Source organism: Protopterus annectens, chromosome 10.part0 (genome assembly GCF_019279795.1).
Source record: "Protopterus annectens isolate FY-2018-M chromosome 10.part0, PAN1.0, whole genome shotgun sequence".
Taxonomy (NCBI): Eukaryota; Metazoa; Chordata; order Ceratodontiformes; family Protopteridae; genus Protopterus; species Protopterus annectens.
Window position 1 is genome coordinate 771,985,684 of NC_056744.1, and position 14,115 is coordinate 771,999,798.

Genomic DNA, 14,115 nt, shown 5'->3' on the forward strand with positions numbered 1-14,115 from the left:
TCTATGTGTTATTACATCTGTACTTGGGAATTCCATGAGGGCCTTCACAAACACTGCAACACCCATTGCCATAGTCAGTTGTGGCTGCTGCTGTATGGGACATTACATGTACCCTGTTGCGCTCCTCTCGCTACCGGCTACATGAGCCTTGCAGTACTAGCACAACAGTGTTATACAAATGGGTCGATAGGCATGGGATACCCATTGAGTTCTGGCAAGTGTGTATATGTGCATGTCTGTATATCTGTAGGGTACAGCATTCCAAAGCCTCATACTTCTATTACAATACCCATTGTGCACACAGTAGTACAGATAATGTTGTTGCTGCCCATAGATGATGCATGATAATGCAAAACCCTACTATGCCTGTGGCATGTGCATTAGATGCATATCCCTGTAGTACCACTGTTGGGATATACAATGGGTTGTATCATAGTCATGGGCAATGTGTGATGGTGGGTATGTCAGAGTGTCATCATGGGTTTCAGGGAGTACAATATTCACTGGGTGATGTGGGTGCTGTGTACACTGTCATTACACCAAGGTACACCCGGTATATGTCCCATGTACCACTTCATGGTGACCACTGTCACCATCAACCATAAAGGTAACTTATACCACAATCCAGCCCAGTTATGCATGTGCTGTGTGCAGCCTACCTGTAACACATTGCACACACGATCATGTTAGTTAGCAGCAATAGGCCCAGGTCTCTCAGACATGTGTCTGCCTTTTATGTGTCTGTTGATGTATATATGATGGTATGTCACACTATGTATTGTCCATATACAACCATTACATCCCCCATTAGCATACTGTACATGTCTGGGGATGTTCTGCATGTAACATGTAACCTGGAACACACCTCTCCCTAAACACTGTGTGGTGTGTGCATTAAAAGCCACACACTTCAGTAGCACTACATACCTAGGTAGGGGTCTAGTTCCAGTGTTGCCAAGTAAGAGTGTGTGTGTATGTGGACGGGTCTACATCAGGTTGCAGATTATACACATTCCAGCGGGTCACCTTTCCATGTGGCACAGGCAATAACTGTTATACAAACCTGTGACATGTGTTCAACTGTACCCCAGATATGTCACGAACATGGTGTCACCACAGTAGCATACCCCTTGTGGAATATGACTGCTGACCATCCTCCTGCTGACACACATGTACACCTATAACACAAATGGATAACATTATGGAGACCACAATCAACCAGTGTTACTAACAGCTATAATCCATCATTGCTGGATGGCTACACTACCTGACATACATTCATTAAACATTACTCCTGACAACATGTTACACTGCAGTACTTTGGCACACTGTAGTACAGTCACCGTGTGCATCAGAACCATATTAACATGTCCCTGCATCGCTGTTAGGGATGACAGTGATGTGGCACAGGCATCATTATATGCACAGGGTGTGTTGTTGGTTTGCCAGAGGCCAAGGGTGGGCCATAAATTTGACACCATGTGTGTGTGGATGAGGGGTGTAATGAGTTGAACTGGGCATGGTGATGTGATGTGTGTGTAGGTATGGGGTTGCCCTAGGTGTGCTCGTATAGTGTGTGGGTATGTATGCACACAGTTCTGACATATGGCTGCCCTATACAGGGGTTTATGGACAGCTGCAGACCATACTTGTCAGGGTGTGCAGTTCACTGCCTCTGGCCACAGACACATGGACTGTGCCTGCCAGGAGTTCCATGGGCATGTCCAGGTACAAGTCTCGATGTGCTACTCTCCCCCTGATGATGACAGATGTCCACTGGAACCAGGTCCCTCCTGGGAGTGGCCAGGACCATGTGCTCATGGCCTGCTGTGGTGTGGTGTGGTGTGGACAGCACCCCCTGCAGTGCTGGGGCTGGTACTGCCACTATGGGAGTGCCATGGTGTCCTAGCATGTCCACATTGACCAGCTGTTGGTGTTGCTGGCCTACGTCCACGGGGCCATCACCGCACTCTCACCACATGTTCAAGCATGGACAAACCATGGTTGATAAGGTCCATCATCTCACCAAACCATCTATCCATGAGCTCGGTATAAGCAAGGAGGGCACCAGACAGTTCATGGAAGTTGTCACTTGCAGATGTGAGAGCAGCCCTCTGCAGCCTCAGGCCCTGTCTGGTGTACAGTTCCATACATGCCTGTGCCCCAATGACAACCTGAAACATGCGCCTGGTGGTACCAGTTGTGGCACATCTGCCAGGGGCATGATGACAAGCGGCCCTACCATGAGCACCCTGGAACATCTGCTTATGTGGCGCCCTGTCAGACATCTGGCTATGCCTGCTGTGACCAGACACAGTAGGCATGGATACCACACTCTCCTGTGCACTGCCACCAACCGCCAGCTGTCCCTCTGCTATGGCCACTGGTGATGGGATATGTATAGGCACTGAAACTGTGTGCGGGTGTGGGGTGGCTAAAAGGGGGATGTCAAATGATGGCTCTGTTTTGGCCCGTGACAACCTCACCTGTGCCTCAAAAGTACTATCATCATCCTCGGTGTCTGTATAGACACCAACATCAGATTGCATGCAGGAGGGATCCTGACCCACTTCTCCACCTGTGGGGGAAAACAAGAAATGCACTTTAAGACCTGTATAGCATTGCATAACAGTACACACACACACACACACACACACACACGAACACACACACATGCACACACGCATCCTACATGCATCAACCTCCCTCCACTTCACCAGAGTGACCCTACAGACAAAATAACCACCAACCAACACACACACACACACACACACACACACACACACACACACACACACACACACACACACACACACACATATACAGGTGAGGTTGCACAAAGATAGTACACACAGTCCTCCTAGTACCCATCTGTCAACATGCATAACATATGGTACACAAAATCATGCAGTGCAGCTATAGACAATCCATGCTAGCAACAGTATACATGTGTGTGATGCATGGTCTGTGTTAGTAGGTGATGCCCCTTCCCTATATACTACTGCACCCATGTACACAGTATTGCTGTGCACCTGTTCTGCACCCTGCCATGTACTGTGCACCAAACCTCACAGGTGTACAACCCATTACTGAATGTGTAGTACTGTGTCAGTTATGTCAGCTCTAATGCTCACAGCCCCTATGTTTTTCAGCAACACATACCTGGGATGATATGTGCACATATGTCATTTGTGAATGCTGATGTCTGGTTTACAGATCTCAGTATCAGCAGACCATGTATGACCAGTCCAATACTATTACACTGACAACCGTCAGACCATACCATGGCTATGGGGAGTGTACACACCCTTATTGATATGGCGCACCCTTCCTTGATCTGCCATGGGACCACATCACCGCATATATTTACAGTATATGATCCCAATATGTGACATGTGTCCTGTACATTCACATGCAGTGTCTATGTAATGTGTTAGGTGTGCAGATGCTGACCGTGATGTATAAACTCTGTGTGTGCATATGTGTGCACACCCTTATCATGCCAGTTTGTTGTACCTATTGTTATGTGTACTCTAGCAATCACTATTCCTGGCAGGGGTATACTAGCATGGGCCATCTGCATTTGCCAGTTTATGTTCAGTCTGCCCTACACATGTCCCCCAAATCTGTATGATTGCAAGGTCTACTCATGTGCACATCCCTTGGTGTTCACACACTGCCATCACTATTGCTGTGGGGGTAGGGTTATGTCTGCCACAGTTCCTGAACCTGACTGGGTGCAGATACAGCCATTCCTAGCATCCTTAGGATCCTTGCTGCAGTGCACTGGTGTGTCATGGTGACACCCCCTCCCCACCTTCAGCCTTTTTGCAGATGCTTGACAAGTAAGGCCTACACATCTGTGTCAGTTTGCAGTGTCCCATACAAGGCTTTGTCCATATGACATGCTGTCAGTGGTTGTTATGTAGTGGCCTGTGAGTATGTCATGCTGGCATTCCTGCCATCATTCCACTGCTGTTGTGGCCCCCACACATATTGCGGGGTTGGGTCCATGTATGTGTGGGCTTCATCTGCACAATACATGTGTGCCCTTATGCAGTCCAGAGGCTAGTGTATGTAACAGTAGTATATGGCCCTGTATGTCAGTCTATGGGGGGGTGCACCATAACTAACCTAGGCTGTTACAACATGTGGGGGTATCAGCGGTAAACTGCCTTAAGATATCTGGCTGTACATTACCATACAATTCACCTTAGGTAAATGCAGGTCTACTGCTTCCTGCCATACAGACTGTTCAGTTTGCCAGTGTGATTGTGATGGTTTCAGTTATGCCCTGTTATGTAACAGATGCATCCCATTGTGTCAACTGAGGTCTTTACCCCCTAGGGATTGTGTACAGAGTGTAGATAGAGGCTGCTGGAATATACATCTGCATTAATTACTGTTGATTGATTGCTATCCTGTGGCCCAGTCTGTGTTTACTATTGTACTACTTGAAGGCCTTGGCCCGGACAGCAACATATGTAATCCTTTCCAGAATACTGTATTAATTTATCTGTTTGACATTTGGACTAGTCTGTTTATATGTATTTCAGAGTCAAAACAGCTATATGGCATGGTATATACAACTGTATTAGTACACATCGCTTTCCCATGTATGCAAATCTGTGTGTGGTGTTATATCCTTTGACCTCTCTGTGGGTATATGTTGCAGGCAACAATTGTCATTTGTAGGGGTGACTCATACAGTGTCCATTTGGTAAGGTGGCAATTGTAGGCATACTGGATGTCCAGTATGGTGTGCACCCTCTACATATGTATCTTCCTATACATATATATATATATATATATATATATATATATATATATATATATGTATGTATCTGCATATATGTGTTTGTGTATATGTATCGTAGGAATGTTGATTGATTCCACATTGTACATTCCCTATGGTAGCCAGACTGTACTAACTGCATGATATATTACTGATACCAGCCTGACATCATACAGGTGGGGTGGAGTACTGTTAGCATCTCGTGCCCATGTTGTGTCAGGTCCTGGTTATGGGATTTGCAACAGTTGGTATTTGTATTGCAGGACAGACCTGTTTGGCTGTGGGGGGAGGGATATCAATACGTACAAGACGTATGATTCTTGGGCACCCTCACCCCCCTTAATGGTGCATGTGGTCATATATGTTTTTGTTATGTTCTCTTTTCTATCTGTATATTGATATAAATTTATGCTCACATATATATATTGCTGTATATATATATATATATACATATATATGTAGACATATATATCTATAAATGTATGCATATGTATATCTATATATATATATATATATATATATATATATTTATTTATTTATATATGTATATATTTATATCTATATCTGTATATATATATATATGTATATATCTATTTAGATATAAAAATATATACACACACACATACATCTAAATGTTTAAATACATTTCCTGTACTGTTGAATGACTGTGCTGGATGAAATGTTTGTGAAAATATTAGATTTATGTATATCTGACATGGCTTAGTGGTAAATTGCTATGGTGTTCAGGGGTCCTGGGTTCGAACTTTGCAGAGGCTGTTTATTTTGTTGCTGAGCAGAACAAGGGCCATTGGATACAGAGTGATTAAGGCACTTTTAAGCAGTTATAAACAGGTTTGTATGAGTTTGCGCAGAGGTAAGCACTGCTAACTTCCAGTTACAGTTTCTTATACTCAGTTAGCTTCTAATTTGCTTAACCTGTGTAGGCATAGCTTACCCCACTCAAACAGGCTTAAACCCGCTTACTGCTGCTTAAAATTGCTTACTCCCGCTTACCCTCACACTAATTTCTTTAAAAGAAAAGAAAAAAGGGTTGATAGGAAAGTGGTGAAAAAGGGGCACACAGAGGGAAAGATAGTAAGGAAAATAGCTAGGGATGTGCAGGAAGGGTGTAGGGAAGGTCCATAGCTGCCCATTTCTTCAACAGCAACAGCTGTGCATATACACTGAATTTGGAGGTAGATTTGGACACTCAAACTCCTGAGAGAGGGTGAGGACAACAATAATATGTTGTGAAGCCAATTAGACCAGATTACATGTGTCCAGTGGACACGTGTGCGAAATAGACAGCTATGTATGGGTGAGGATTTTTTTTTTGGGAACAGATTGCCCTTTTTTTTTCAGGTGAGAGTAGGATGCTGGGGAGGGATAGTAGGTATATTTGGGGCGGTAGGTTGAGTAGGTTAACAGACAAGACAAAGAAGACACATACAGGGGTGGTATATGACACATGTGGGGGTAAACACCTTGATGAGGAGGAGTGTTGGGAAATCGGAAGCCCATGAGCCCCCTATTGGAACCAGTGGGACTGAGGTCCCCACCCATGGGCAGTCACCACTGTACCTTCAGAGCCCCGAAGGTGGCTGTGCTGGGGGCTGAGTCAGAGAGCCAGGCCGACCCTCTAGTCATGACAAGAGGCCCTCGAGTTGGCATACCAGTTCTCCAAACTTCCAGTTGAGCTCGCTAAGCACCATGACCCAGACCTGACGACGGGTGGCAGGTTCCTGTCCATGCCCGCTCCTGGGGGAGGGTGAGCCCCATTCCCTGAGGTGGTTCCACCCAAAGGTGGTGCAGGACCAATGGACAGGGAGGTCCCGGGTTGGGCCCCAGATGTGCTGGTGCCCGGTACCACGGCCAGCTGAAGGGAGACAGGTGGGCCCGCTGGGACTCGCATTCCCATATGTACTATGGTGTTTATGTTTTATTAACATATGTGGGTTAGTAATAGTCAACACATTCCAGGATTAGGTATAACAGCATGCATAGATATTCCCATTAACCCAGACACCAGATATGGAACAGTTGCATAGCAAACAGAACACATGCATATATGGGACCACAGTGGTAATTACCAGAGCATGCAGGTACATTGATGGCACCATGCCACCAATGTTGGAGTATTTCAACATAGCACATGCATAGAAACAGGTTTAAATAATTATCAAACAATAGGACATATGTCCCAACATTACAGTTAAGTCAGCGCATACCAATTGAGTTGGGTATTTAGTTTATTGTTGCAGATATGGTGGGGGGGAGAAAGATGTCAGTTAACAACTAGTATATTCCTGTAGTTCGCATTACTTTCCTGGTCAGTGCTGTTATCTGTACCTTGCAAGTATTAGTGCACTACCCTATTGCCTTAGTTTGGACAGTGGAATGGCTGTCGACAGCTATATACATGAACTGGTTTTACCTACAGTATACACCTCTTACCTGTATACCTGTGGAGGAATTGTTTGTTAACACTAACTAACTGTTTCTGCACATACTCCCACATTCCAGGTTGATGTTATGCACGTGCCTGTCCATCTCTTTTTGCACAGACTCTGGGCATGTATTGATCACATGCAGGTGAACCGGGACATATTTAGAATATTGCCCTCTTAAACCTTTAGTTTCTTACAACACTGTTATACAGGATTTCCTAGACAGTTATATTATGCAGCACAGTGTGGGTGACAGTGATGAGTAATACCTTATTATTCAGAGCAACTGCAACACTCACAATGCCATACAATACAAGAGTAAACAGTACTAATACAGGGTATCAATCTTTTATTTCTTGGCACAGTGTTCGTATCTGATGGACCTGTGGGAGCAATGTTTGTTAGCACTACCTGGATGTTACCACACAAATTACCAGATTCCACATTAGTATTATGCGCATACATCTCATGCTGTTACTGTACACACTGTGGTCACAGCTTGACAACATGGGGGTGTAAAAGGGACGTACTTGGCTTATTACTCTCATAACATTTTGGGGAGTTGCTAGAGTGACAGGTTTGTTCTTATAGATGTGTGACAATCAGTTATATTTTTTGTTTTCTGCCTAAACATCTGGGATCATCCCACTGATTTCCCAGGGGGACAGGGTGACAGGCAGCAAATATGAGCTGATTTACTGGACATTCTGGACATATCTGTACAGTTGTGGGGTATGATTCTGTATGCAGTCTACTACCACTCCCAGGATTCGAACCATGGCTGTGTGTGCTAAAAATACAACAGTTCACGTGTCAGTTGTGTGTGCTATTTAGATTGTGTTGCCTGTTTTTTCACTGTTTTCTGTGTCTCTCTCTCTCAGTTGTACTAAATTAACTCTTGGGATTACACCAGTCATATACAGGCATTCCTACACATTTTATTTATGTTGCACAGTGTGGGTAACAGTGCTTAATACAACAGTACTATTAAGTGATTGCAAATCTACATTACCATATGATACCAGAGTAAACACATGCAGTACAGCAGTTAGACCTACATTGTCAGACCATTATGCTTTTATTTACATACAACCTATATGAGACTCTTCCTGCCATATTCTCTGGTGTATGTAGTACTTGCCTTAAACAATACAGGTTTTATACAGGCAATTAACTTACTAATATTTTTAGATTTATTTCCTATGACAGTGCATGCAAGAGTATTACTAACCTACCTCGCATCACAACCGCTCCAAGAGACATCCATGGGCCTCCTTGTTCACAGCCCGCTCACTTGCCACTGTGAAGGACATAAGAGGAATATTTAGCCATACCTATCCATAATATACATGGACTGGCAATTATTAAACAGGTAATGGAGTGATACACATGACTAGGACCTCCCCTGTCCTCCTAGCCTCTTGGATTCACTGATCCAAGAGATCCCCCTTTCGCCACTTCAGGTCAGCATAGTGATGCCTGACCTGATCATCAGTTCGGGGTATGCCAGTGGCACTGGTGAGGTCACGGGTGAGATGGTCCCAGGCTTCCACTTTATATTGGGAACCCTGGTACTGGCCCTGCAGCAGTCTCTGCACATGGTCTTTCACAAGGAGTCCAGCCATGACTCTGGACTCCTGGATGCCCCAGCACTGCATCCGAAAGCGCATACCCTCTCCAATTCCAGACATAGTTCCTGCAAGGGGAAGCTACAACCAGTTATGAGATGTATTCCCCCCTGTTGAGTTTAAATAGAGCGGATTGCCCACACTTTGCCATGATTGGATGGTTTTGAAAAGGCTAAGCTATGGGCAAACCTGCTTACATAAGGGTGGCATTGTTTAAAGTGGTATACCAATGGGCAAATTGAGTTAGCTGGCCTACACATTGCTTACACCTACTAAGCTGGGCAGTGCAATGCTTAGCATTGCTTAATATTTAATTTGTATTATTTTTGCTTTTTAGCATTGATTTATTATTCATTACATGTTATATATGTCTGGTATCCATGATTCATGTGTACATACACTGTATGGGGTCCTTGTGTTTATTAGGGGGCTTCAACACTTTATTACAATTACACCTCACATCTGGGCTTACTGCAGTACTCCAGTTCACATATTTATGTTATGTAGTAGATTATACAACATGGGCGGCCATGGTGGTGCAGTGGTTAGCATTGCCGCCTCACAGCAAGAGGTTCTCCGGTTCGATCCTCAGCTGGGGTGTCTTCTGTGCGGAGTCTGCAAGTCTGCATGTCCTCCCTGTGGTCACGTGGGTTGTAGGTGGATTGGACACTCCAAATTGGCCCTAGGTGTGAGCATGTGTGTGTGTGCCTTCTGTGGAAAGTTGGGCGCCAGGCTGGCAACTCGACATCGTAAAACTCCACTGCCAATCATGAGTGGACAGGTGATCCACTGTGGCGACCCCTAACCGGGAAAAGCCGAAAGAAGAAGAAGTAGATTATACAACATAAGACTGTATATCGATTCCTTTCACATGTTCAGTTTGTATTTCCTATAGTGAGGATCTGTTTGGTGATACCTCAATATTAGACACTGCTGTGATGGCTTAGTGGTTAACTACTGTGACTATAGTGTATGGGTTCCTGGGTTCAAGACCTGCAAAAGTTGTTTATTTTGTTTCTGGCCAGAACAGCGGCTGTTGCATACGGAGTGATTAAGGCACTTTTAAGCAACTGTAAGCGGGTTTGCATGGGTTTGCGCAAAGGTAAGCAATGCTAACCTTCAGTTAAATATGCTTGCAGAGTTGTATCTTCAATATTGCTTAACCTGTGTGCGAATTGCTTACCCCCATGCAAATGGGCTTAAACCCACTTACTAGTGCTTAAATATGCTTACTCCCACTTATTACTGCTTAATAGTGCTTACACTTGCTTACTAGTGCTTACTCCCGTGTACCACTGCACTAATTTAGACAGTATTGTCCAATGGTTCTTGGGAAGGTGGGGGATTTGGAAGGTGTATGGAGTTATCATTCATTAAACATTTTACCTTCCATTTGTATCCCTGATTCCTGTGTACATATACTGTATGGGGCACATATGATTATCTGTGGACTTTGCAAAATTATGACACTGCCACCTCACATCTGCATTTAATGCAGTACTCCAGTTCACAAATATATGTTATTTAGTAGGTTATGCAACTAAAAATATTGGTCATAAAGTGATTTGACATGGAAAATGGAATGTACTGCAGTGGGACCCGAACCGGGAATGACTGCTCATAAGGCGAATGCTCTGCCCGCTACACTATTTCTGTACTGCTTCATTTGCATATATCTTGCTTTTTATCCTCTTCTGCCATTTAAGCTCCATTAACCGTTGCTAAGCCATGGGCAAACCCATGCACCTATGGTTAAATTTAATCTGTTTCATAAAAAAAAATCTTTATATTTGTTGTTTTAACTATTGCTCTTGTACACATGGGGGGATGTTGCTAGGGGTATGTGTACACCTATGAGTGGTCTCGCTCATTCTTTTATGACGTATCTGTTGTTCTTCATTGCAGGGGCGTGCATATTCTGAGAGCTCTGCTCTCAGACACGCCCCATGCACTCTTACATGCTCTGTGCAAGATTAGGAGCTCAGGCAGCATGCCTTCATTAATATGCATGGTGCGCTGTCATCCTGCTCCTAAACGGCTGCTTCCGTGCAAGACTAAGCTAGTCCTGCATGGAAGGATACTGAATCTGGGGGTAAGTCTTACCTAATGCTATAGGCCTAATATTATTTTTTCACCTGTAGTTCTGTTTGTGGTTCCCTGCATTTATAGTTGTCATTAGCTGTTTTCACACTTACTGCCATTACTACTTTTTCACTCTTCACTGTAGCAAACCAGTCCCGCTAGTCACTTGGTGCAATATTAGGATTAAGAAAGAAACCAGTGCCCTTTACAAACATTCAGTTCTTTGTAGTTCATTTAATGGTTTTAAATTTGGGATCATTGATTTGGTCAAAAATAATTTTAGAGGGGGTGACATGAAGAATACACTACTTTATAGGGAAGTGAGATGGCAGTTGAGACTGAAGGCTAACATTTTCCCTGGTTTGAATGAATACATTAGTATCAAAGCTATTCTAGTAGACAAAGCAGGGAAAGTATGAATTTATTTTTATCTATGTTATAGTTCTTAAACATACACAAAAATGTTTGTATAAAGTAGTTATACCAGACTTTAAATAATTAATTGTTTATATTTAAAATATTTTAATGTTTCATACAATTGTTTTAAATCTCAATAATATTGTTTCTGCACACATTTGTGTGGTGGATAAACTAATTTTGTTTAGGTGTTTTAAATTTTAACTTATTGAATGATTGAGACAATTATTGGCAGTATAAATATAGGAGTGGTACCAGTATAATTTTATCTGATGAAGTCTCATTTGGTAGACGAAAGCGCTTATTATCTGTTGTTGGAATAACAATAAAGGACAATTCCATTCTCCCTTGGTGATTTGGAACTATTTTTTGGTCTACACAGTTGGTTCAGATTTATTGGTGTGGCAATATGCAGAATTGTTTTTGATGTTTGTTGCTCACTGTTGTTTGAATTATAGATACTATTATAATGCTAGACTAGTCAAAATTAAAGTATTAACTGGTTTATTATCTGTCTCAAGATGATGTTAGGCCACTCTTTCCTGGATCCGTTGATTGGTCGTAGTGGATTTTACTGTAGGCATATTGTTTGTTGTTTCTAGAATACCTGATATTCAATCCAATAAGCAAAAAAGCATAAATAATTTGATAGAAATACATATTTTACAGCAGTTATGTGACAGTTTTGTATGCTAGAAAACTGTCTCAAAACTGCTCTAAAAAATTACAAACTTTTCCCAGGGGTGATACCCCTTGAGCCCCTCCTAACAAATTTTCCCTTGTCCCTTCTGCGCTTGGATATCTGATGGCAACCCTAACACTGCTGTTTTATTGTAACTTTTCATCTGTATGGATTTGAAGTGGCATTCATTGACATAGTTTTCAATGAACTGAAGAAAATCCTTTTTGGGCATGTTTCTGTGTTAAGTCGGAAAGCCATCACAATCCTGCCTGGATTATGGACTTATAAAGTTATCACAATTGAGAATTGTTTTGCTGCTAATTAAAAAAAAGGCAAAACATGAAACGCAACAGAAAAACAAAGAGCATTTGTACAGAACCAAATAAACTGAAAAGTGCTAGAAATGTGAAAACAGCTTACAGCAGAGAAATAATTTGGGACTAAATAGTTATAGAAGACTGAAAATCTCAGTGTACAAATCATACATGGCGCTCTTCAAAAATGATCATTCTGTATTATTCAGACATTCTTTAAATAAAGATGTTAGTCTTAAAATGACGTTATTTTTCATAAAAAACATATATTATTTATATCTTCTGTTCTTTAAATGTACTGATGTTATTAGCTGTTGGCTTCTAAGTTTCTAAATTTAAGTCTGTCTCAGAGAAATGGTTTACTTATACTTGACATTGTTTTATTTTCAGATCCTTGACCTTTTTATTATCTAATGCCAGAAATGCAGAAAAACCCACAAATGGTGTAATCATTCATGACACACAGGCTCCTGTCCAGCCGTTAGTACATGCACTGTGCCCTGTGATGGTTTCCAGCTGAAGAAAAAGCTCTGCAGGAGCTGTTCAAGGATGAGCAAACAAACAGTTCTTGTGAGGTCAAAGAAATCTTTAGCAAGAACCACCCAACAGCAGAAAAAAAGATTGCATTTCTTTTTGTTTAGCAACAAGTCTTTTTTTATACATGTATATGTGTTTTATGAAATATGGAGCCACACATTCATAAACAAAGTATTTTTGAAGGCTTTAGGTCTTAAGGGAACTGCTGGATATCCAGGGGAAGAGCATCGATCTGAATATAAAATACAACATGCTCAGGTTTCACGTTTCTTTTTTGTTTTGTTTTCCATACATGTAGTAATGGTCATTGTTAATGTAATTATCTGTTGATTTTATTAGTTTTTTAATTCTGAATGATGGTTGATGACATCTGTAATAAAAGGCTATCTGCATTATGTTGCATAAATGACACAGCTTAAGATGCCCTTTAGTGCAGGTTCTACAGCAAAGGTTTCAGTATGTGTACTTATATATCAAATATAAGTCAAATCACTACTTTGAATAAAAGAAGTGTGCTGTTCATGTCCCTCCCAATGGCATTAGCTGATACTTAAAGAAAGAGGACTTGAATTGCAAGTTGTCATTCATGACTCCACAGATGGTGACTGAATATGGAAGTAAAGGAAGGGCTGTACCAGACAATAATTCAACCAATGATCATAGAATCATAGGAGGCTACTAGGCTAATGGCCATGGGGCCCTTACAAGCCTAGCCAAGAGTTTATCCCCAAAATAATCTCAGTCAGCACCTGTCACCCCTATCAAAGAGGGACACAAGTGGAACCCCTGGGACAAATTTGTGGTTTCCCATCCACTCATCAATGTTGCACTTGAAGAGGGTCAGCAAGGTACTCTGTTTGATGTGTATGGGGAGTCTATTACAGAGATGGGGCAGCCTCTGGGAGACAAACCTGTCTCTCCAGCAGGTTTTGTTGATGTCACTTATTAGATTTAACCCTTTCAAGTGGGTAATGCGCGAGGAGTTAGACTTCTGATGAAGCGTCTACTGAGACGTGAAAGCACTTACTAGATTGTGATTTTTGGAATAAAAGAGTTAAATGGTCTGCTTTGATTGTCGTGGTGAGCCTCACATTGTCCTTTTGCATTTAGATTGCTATTTTTACTTTGTGAAGCACTTTACCCTTGACGTTCTCTTTTTTTGCTGTAAGTAAAATTGTACATGATAACAATCTAACAATATATGATGGTAAAT

General features: G+C 42.2%; 1 long non-coding RNA gene across 1 annotated transcript in view; it reads left to right on the forward strand.

Annotated features, from left to right (window-relative positions):
• The window catches only part of LOC122812804, a 93,023-nt gene extending 79,729 nt beyond the window's left edge, over positions 1 to 13,294 (forward strand). The window contains exon 2 of the long non-coding RNA XR_006366572.1: positions 12,756 to 13,294. This is a non-coding gene — a long non-coding RNA (uncharacterized LOC122812804). The remainder of the gene's footprint in view (positions 1 to 12,755) is intronic.
• Positions 13,295 to 14,115: the final 821 nt, after the last annotated feature.